This window comes from Paramormyrops kingsleyae, unplaced genomic scaffold (assembly GCF_048594095.1).
Source record: "Paramormyrops kingsleyae isolate MSU_618 unplaced genomic scaffold, PKINGS_0.4 ups158, whole genome shotgun sequence".
NCBI lineage: Eukaryota > Metazoa > Chordata > Actinopteri > Osteoglossiformes > Mormyridae > Paramormyrops > Paramormyrops kingsleyae.
Genome location: NW_027326096.1, coordinates 23,227 through 30,388, shown reverse-complemented (window position 1 = coordinate 30,388; position 7,162 = coordinate 23,227). Strand labels below are relative to the sequence as shown.

The 7,162-nt window shown below is 43.4% G+C and overlaps 1 pseudogene; it reads left to right on the top strand.

The window, feature by feature from the left end:
* Positions 1–2,467: 2,467 nt before the first annotated feature.
* Positions 2,468–7,162, top strand: LOC140587204 (D(4) dopamine receptor-like; annotated as a pseudogene).

Genomic DNA, 7,162 nt, shown 5'->3' with positions numbered 1-7,162 from the left:
CTGATTTCTTCAGTTTAGCTTACCCACAACCTACTATAACACATAACATAATATTGCACTATGGCTGCTGGTGCCACTGTACATGGCATGTTTTACCTACTATGCTTGTCCATTAGGATGTCAATGCATGTTCTGACCATCGATGCTCTCTGCCTTACAACATGTCCGGATGGTGCCCGGGGTGGGCACCATCTGAGCCGGAGTCCTGGTTCAGTCCCACAGAGGGGTACATCGTGGATATGGCTAATGACCTGCAACATCGTGGGTGCAGCTTTCAATCTGCCACCATAAAAGGACCAGCGTGGAAAACTGATCCATTGACTCAGTGAGGGACTTTGGCTTTGCCCTCAACCACAGTTCTTGCTTGGCTTTTAGCAAGCAAGCTCACTCTTTCTATTTCAGTGAAGTTAGCATGCCCAGGGGGGCTGGGCAGACAGTTGACCTTGGACCCCCAGAGGTTTTTTCCTCCGTACTTGGGAGTTCTTGGTTCCTCTCCTCCGTTGTCAATTGGTTTTCTTTCTTTTATTTCTTTGTATTTTATTGTTTCTGTTCTACTCTGCTTTGTTTTGCATTATGCTTTCTTAAAATATGGTAATGTATCCCAACACACCCATGTAAAGCGCCTTTGGACAACCTGTTGTGAACGGTGCTATGCAAAAATAAAGTGAATTGAATTGCCTGGCATGTGGGGCATGCAGATGTCAGAGTCACCTGATATTGGAACCAATGGGCACGTGAGGGCATCCACACACATCATGAAGGTTCTGGTCACCCAAGACAGGCCGCACCAAGGGAGGATTGTCGTGTTGTGTGCCAAGCATTACAGAACCCCATGACATCTGCACCTACCATCCAGACACAGGTATTGGACTCTCTTCCACACCTGTGTCATTCTGCACTGTGTCTCGACAACTGACATCAGCCGGACTCTAGATTCACCGTCCCTTGTGTAGGCTGCCATTAACACCAGCACAGAAACGGCTGCGTTTGGAGTGGTGCCGTAACCTCGAGGCATGGACTGATGACAAGTGCATCGTACCTTGTTCCGGCAAAGAATCTCGGGTTCTGCATTACCACGGATGACCGTCATGTGCGCTTATGGTGGCACTGAGGGGAGAGGACCGATCCTGCCAGTGTTGTGGAGAGACACACTGGCATTACTCCTGGCATCATGGTGTGGGGAGCCATAGGGTATGACTTCAGGTCATTTCTGGTAGTGATTTGGGGACCCTGATGGCACAGTACTACATCAGTGACATCCTGCGTCTGCATGTATTACCCCTCCTAAGACAGCACCCTGGTCTTTCAACAAGGCAACGCCCGTCCACACATGACTCGTGTGTCTATGGCCTGCCTGCGTCATGCTGAGGCCCTTCTGTAGCCAGCCAGGCCCCCCAATCCTTCCCCAATAGAACATGTGTGGGATCAGCTTGGACGCCAACTCAGACCCAGTGCCAATCTACAAGATCTTGAGGGCCAGTCACAACAGCTGCGGGCCGACTTGACGCAGGAGAGGATACAGCGGCTGTACGATTCCCTTCTGCACGTGTCACTGCATGTATCGAAGCCCTGGAGGTGCCACACCCTATCGACACGGGACCAGCAGGGTGTCCATACTGCCAACTCTGTTGTCTGTTTGCTCTGATATTATAATCATTGCGATACAGACACACGCCCTTTCACCGTGTGGAGATTCATTTAATTTCTACCATTCCATCTGGGTGTTTCACTTTTTCTGGCACTGACTATATAATTATATAAACATATTACATATAAAAGTCTAAATAAACGTTAAGAAATACTACAGTTCCTATTGGAATCATCTTATTTCTGCACTATTAATGGTCTTATAGTAACATTTTTCATCGCGCTATAGTTTGCCTAGATTTCTCTAAAATGATGACACACTTTCCTATACAATTTTTAGTGCATCGATATTTTCTAGGCTTTGCTGTTCCCATTACATCACTGGCTCCTCTCTCTCCCACGGTCTCTTTTTTAACGAGTGCCGTTGACTTTTCCTTGTTTTTCTTTCATTACTCAGGAAAGAAGACATTTTTTTGTGCGAAGAATGAATATTTATTCTGAAATTAATTAATTGTTGCGCTTTGACGTTTTCATATTCGCTCAAATTAACGTTTGCATATTTTATGGAGAAGTGGTTTAGCAAGACTATACGTGTTTTGGTTAACTGCGATTTTACTTTGCTTATAATATGTTTTATAATATGTATTGCGATAGTATAGTGATACCTTTGATGTCAACGCCATGCTCCTGAAATTGAATGTAAACTGAAATGAAAAGTGATGGGCTGTGTCTGTCGATCTGCTATGCCAAATGATAAAATCATTCAGTCATGACGCTGAACAAAATGCCTATTTGAAACCGTATTACAAGACGTCGGAGGTGTGAGCTGCAGAGGGGCTCTGCGGATGTCCTCCCCGTGACAGGACTGCTCCCGGCCGTCATGCCGCCTAACCTGACCGCTACCAACCACAGCATTCAAGAGCCGCGCACTGACCACAATTTCCCAGCTCTGATCAGCGGGATACTGCTTATAATTCTTATAATTTGCGGCAATTTACTAGTATGCATTAGTGTATACACTGAAAAAGCTTTAAAAACGACTACAAAATTACTTCATTGTCAGTTTGGCAGTTGCTGATTTGCTGTTGGCAGTGCTGGTTTTGCCGTTGTATGTGTACGCTGAGGTAAGTGATTATAAAGCCTTCTTTTTATAACCTCTAGGCAATAAGTGATAGGAGTCGAAACCGGTCGTACGCACTGGAAATATTAGCCACTAATGTCTATAGTTATGTGTACAGTATTACGTTTGTTTCATCATCTATATTAATAATTTTCGGTAAACTGCTTCACAGCGTCTCGTGGATTTTGCGTGATATATATTTTACTATACAGAATATTCTGTGAATATGTGATTTTTTCATGTCTCGTGTAATTTAAATGTAATTTTAGATTTAATGTCACTCAATTTTAAAGAAAAGTAATTTCAGTTTGCTGTCTATTTATGGTGTCCACGTTTGTTTTGCTCTGTACAAGTTGAAAATTATTTTAAACATATGATATATGGGCTACGCAAGTATGATAACAACCATGTCTTTGTTCCCCAATTTATTTTTTCAATAAACGCTCATCACTTGCGACGCGTTTTTAAATGACTTTATTGTGATTTGTTATGGTTTTGTTGTGATTATAGTCCGTTATTTGAAGACAATAATATCAATTTTACATGTACTGGTTATTTCTTTGTTAAATGCAAATTACTTGTATCTCCCGAAGTTGCGTTAAACTAGTTGCAGACGGATGCGCTTAGCTCCACAGTGGTATCAAGCTTCTGATTTCTGAAGTTTGTAACTTATTAACTTAAAATTAATGACTTCAAACATCTTTCTAAGAGTAATGCTGGAGTACCTGTAGCATTGCCTAGTTGTTACTACTGCTCTGTTACCACTTGATGAGAATTGATTGCACTACAGTGCCACTGCAAGGCTAATAGTGAATCTTTTTTCAAAAACACAAATAATAATGCAATATGTAGTATCCCCATTTAATAGAATATTATCAATTCCAAAGATATTAACCAATATAGACAGAACCATGCACACAACCACAACATATACACAGCAACCACAGCCATACTTTTATAAACTTGGTATATGGTTCAACCATATTCCTGCAAATCTGCTTGGAGATTTGGGACTCAAGCCTTACGATGAACTTTAAAACTCTTTCCAGTTCCTGGGTGGCCTGTGGACCCTCAGCATGATGTTCTGCGATGGTCTGATGGCCATGGACGTGATGTGTGCACAGCTTCCATATTCAACTTGTGTGCAATCAGCATTGACAGGTACCTCGCTCATTTCCGGCTCACTGCTCTCATTAAGCAGTAGTGCTATTGACATCACGTGTACTGAGGGATAATTTACATGCGAAGGGTATCCACAAGGCTTTTCTGTATGAGACTCTCTTCTGGCAGGTTTATTGCGGTGTCTGTTCCTCTGAACTACAACCGGAAGCATATAGACCAAAGACAAATTGCCCTTCTGACTGCCACCTGGATACTAGCCTTGGCGGTGGCTTCCCCCATCCTCTTCGGGATCAACAACGTGCCTCGCAGGGATCCCTCCGAGTGCAAGCTGGAAGACGATAACTACGTGGTCTACTTCCTCCGTCTGCTCCTTCTTCATCCCCTGCCCCATCATGCTGCTGCTCTACTGCGGAATGTTCCGGGGCTTGCGGCGGTGGGAGGACACCCGCAAGGCGAAGCTGCAGACAGCGTCCGGATGTGCCACAAACTGAAGCCGGCCGCCCCCCGCTGGCCTCCATTCCCACTGCCACTGAGAAGCTAGAGAAAATGGAGCACTTTCCTCCTCCGGCCTGCCCCATCGCCCCAGAGTACAGGGAGAGCCCTGTCCACACGGTGGCCTACCGGGACATGATGTACGGGACTTCCTCCAGACACAGGAGAGCCAAGATTATGGCAGGGAACGCAAGGCCATGAAGGTTCTTCCTGTCGTCGTGGGTAAGTGGCAGCCAGACCTCCGTTAGCTTCCTGCTATTAGTAGCAGCAGACAGCTGAGCTGTCATTGCAGCAAATGTAGTGAGTACGTGACAGCAGCAGTATAATTGCAATTGACATTTTAACATTTTTTAGCATAGCTTTGGACTGTAGAGCTTTATCCTGTCATTTCTGAAATTTGCCAACAAACAAGACTGGTACCTGTACTAGAAGCTGTAACTCAGTGAACAGGTCAGGACCCTCATCACTTCCTCACATCGCCCCATTCAAAGCAAAGAGCCCTCCTATCTTTTATTACCTTTCAAATTGCACCTTCTCTGTATTTTAAACAACAGAGAGAAAAGTGGGAACTTGAATTCAGTCCAGTGTTGGAGGGATGATTCGCCTGTCAGATAAATGTATGGCACGGTTGCACAGTATTGCCCCGCCAGAGACGTTTCCAAACAGTGCGGTGAAGTGGAACTGCAAGAGTGGCGCCGAAACCCAGCATCCGGGATCGCACAGGATCCAGTATTTATCATTCAGCACTTTCATCCTGTGAGCAGAATGGAACAACACTTTAAATCTCAAGATGTTTTCATCCAGAAAGGAATTCAGACTTCAAAACAAAGAGTGTTTTAGGCTGATTCCACAAAATAGACGCATCTGCAAAACTTTTAACCATAATCCATTTCCATATTCCCTATAAGGCTACACTAACCCATTAATGAGATTTGTCATGAAAAAATAAAATACTGGTCAATTCCCACATAACAGAAAATACAGTCATTCAATAAGTGACACTAAATAGAGCTTGATAACAAATAAATAACTGCCATTAATTTCATGCAAGGCATCTTAATTTTACTTGTCTGTTGTATGGGAATATTAACCACACAATACAATAAAACATAAAAGCAAAAAGCTATACTTTTTGAAATACTGAATTATACCAAATTGAGTCTAATTATAATTAGCTACCGAAATATAAGATTTATCATACCATTTAAAGCCCGGCTATTAAAATTGTATAATTCCAACCAACCATCTTAGACAACACTTTTTCAAGTATCCAAATCCCAGAAAAGACAGGGCACAAAACATATGATATTAAATTCATATTATATTAAAAAGGGCTCATTTATGCTCATTTTCACTGCTCATAATTTTATTTTATGCCTACTAGAATAGATTTACTTGCTTCGGTGTTCCAACAAAACAATTTTTCTCACACTGTACATGTCTATTACTCTGTCTGAAATGCTCTGTTAGAGCTTTAAGTCCCACTCCAGATGACCCCAGTGTGCTCTGATTGGTCAGCTTGCCCTACACATTCCACCCCTGTCTTGCAGTCTGCAGACAGATCCTTGCAGGTAGGCAGCCAGTAAAAATTCTTATTACAAGGTGACCTCACCATGTCACGGAAGTCAGGGCTGGAATTCCAATGAGGCATTTCAGGCAGATATGAGATGAGTGGTTTCTGTGGTGATAGTTACTCCCTTTGGTGTGTACTTTGGGCATAGGGCAGGGACACCCTGGACATGACTGCCAGTCCACTCACAGGGCACAGGGCAGGGGACACCCTGGACATGATGCCAGTCCATCACAGGGCACAGGGCTGGGGTGCACGCACACGTTTGTTCATTGTAAGAGACACCAGTTAGTCATTGGACTGTGCAAGGAAACCCATATGACAAGGGGAGAGCACGCAAACTTGCATACAAAGAGCAGAGGTAGGTTGCAAAGCCCCCCCTGGAGGTGTGAGACAGCAGCGCAGCTCAGTAAGCCTCTGTGCAGTGTCATAGTCACTCTCCATTATGTACCATTCCCTCTGCCATGATCTGATGATGGTGACACCGATATGCCATCAATTCTCTGTAACCTCAGCAAGGCCAAATCAGCTGCTTAAGGCACTTTTAAAACTTGAAATTTCAGTTCCAATTATAAGATTCTCAAACAAGGACCCTGAACTGGCTGAAACATCTGCTTTTGTAAGGAAATGCACATTTTCCGAACTGAACTAAAATCTCGGCTGTTTATATGTCCATCTGTCATATAGGTATTTATAGACACTCCATTAAAAGTTCTGAATTATTCACTAAGTTCATTGTAAGAGAAGGTTAGACACCAAATATATATTCATCTATGTTTGGGTCCATTTTGCTTAGTTTTCCACCCAGCATCTGTATGTGTCTGGAGATTAGAGACACTTTAAGCTTCATATTCATAGAATTATTCAGTTAAATACCTCATAACTAAGTGACCAGGTACTAAGGGTAGTTGACCAGAGCACTGTTTTCAAGTACAGTTGTCATAATTGGTTATTCATGTCGAAATCGTGCTTCTAGTCAGCAGTCTTCCCCTCCATTTTTAGGCGTTTTCCTCTTCTGCTGGACACCGTTCTTCGTCGTCCACACCATGCGCGTCCTCTGTCAGTCCTGTTACATCTCGCCCTACCTGATGAGCACCGTCACCTGGTTGGGTTATGTCAACAGTGCCCTCAACCCTATCATCTACACCGTCTTCAACACAGAGTTCAGAAATTTCTTCCACATGTTTTGCACAGTTGTTGCTAACTGCTGTATCAAAATCATCGTACCCAGCAAAATGGCCTTAACCAGGTTTGCATATGGATATGTCTAA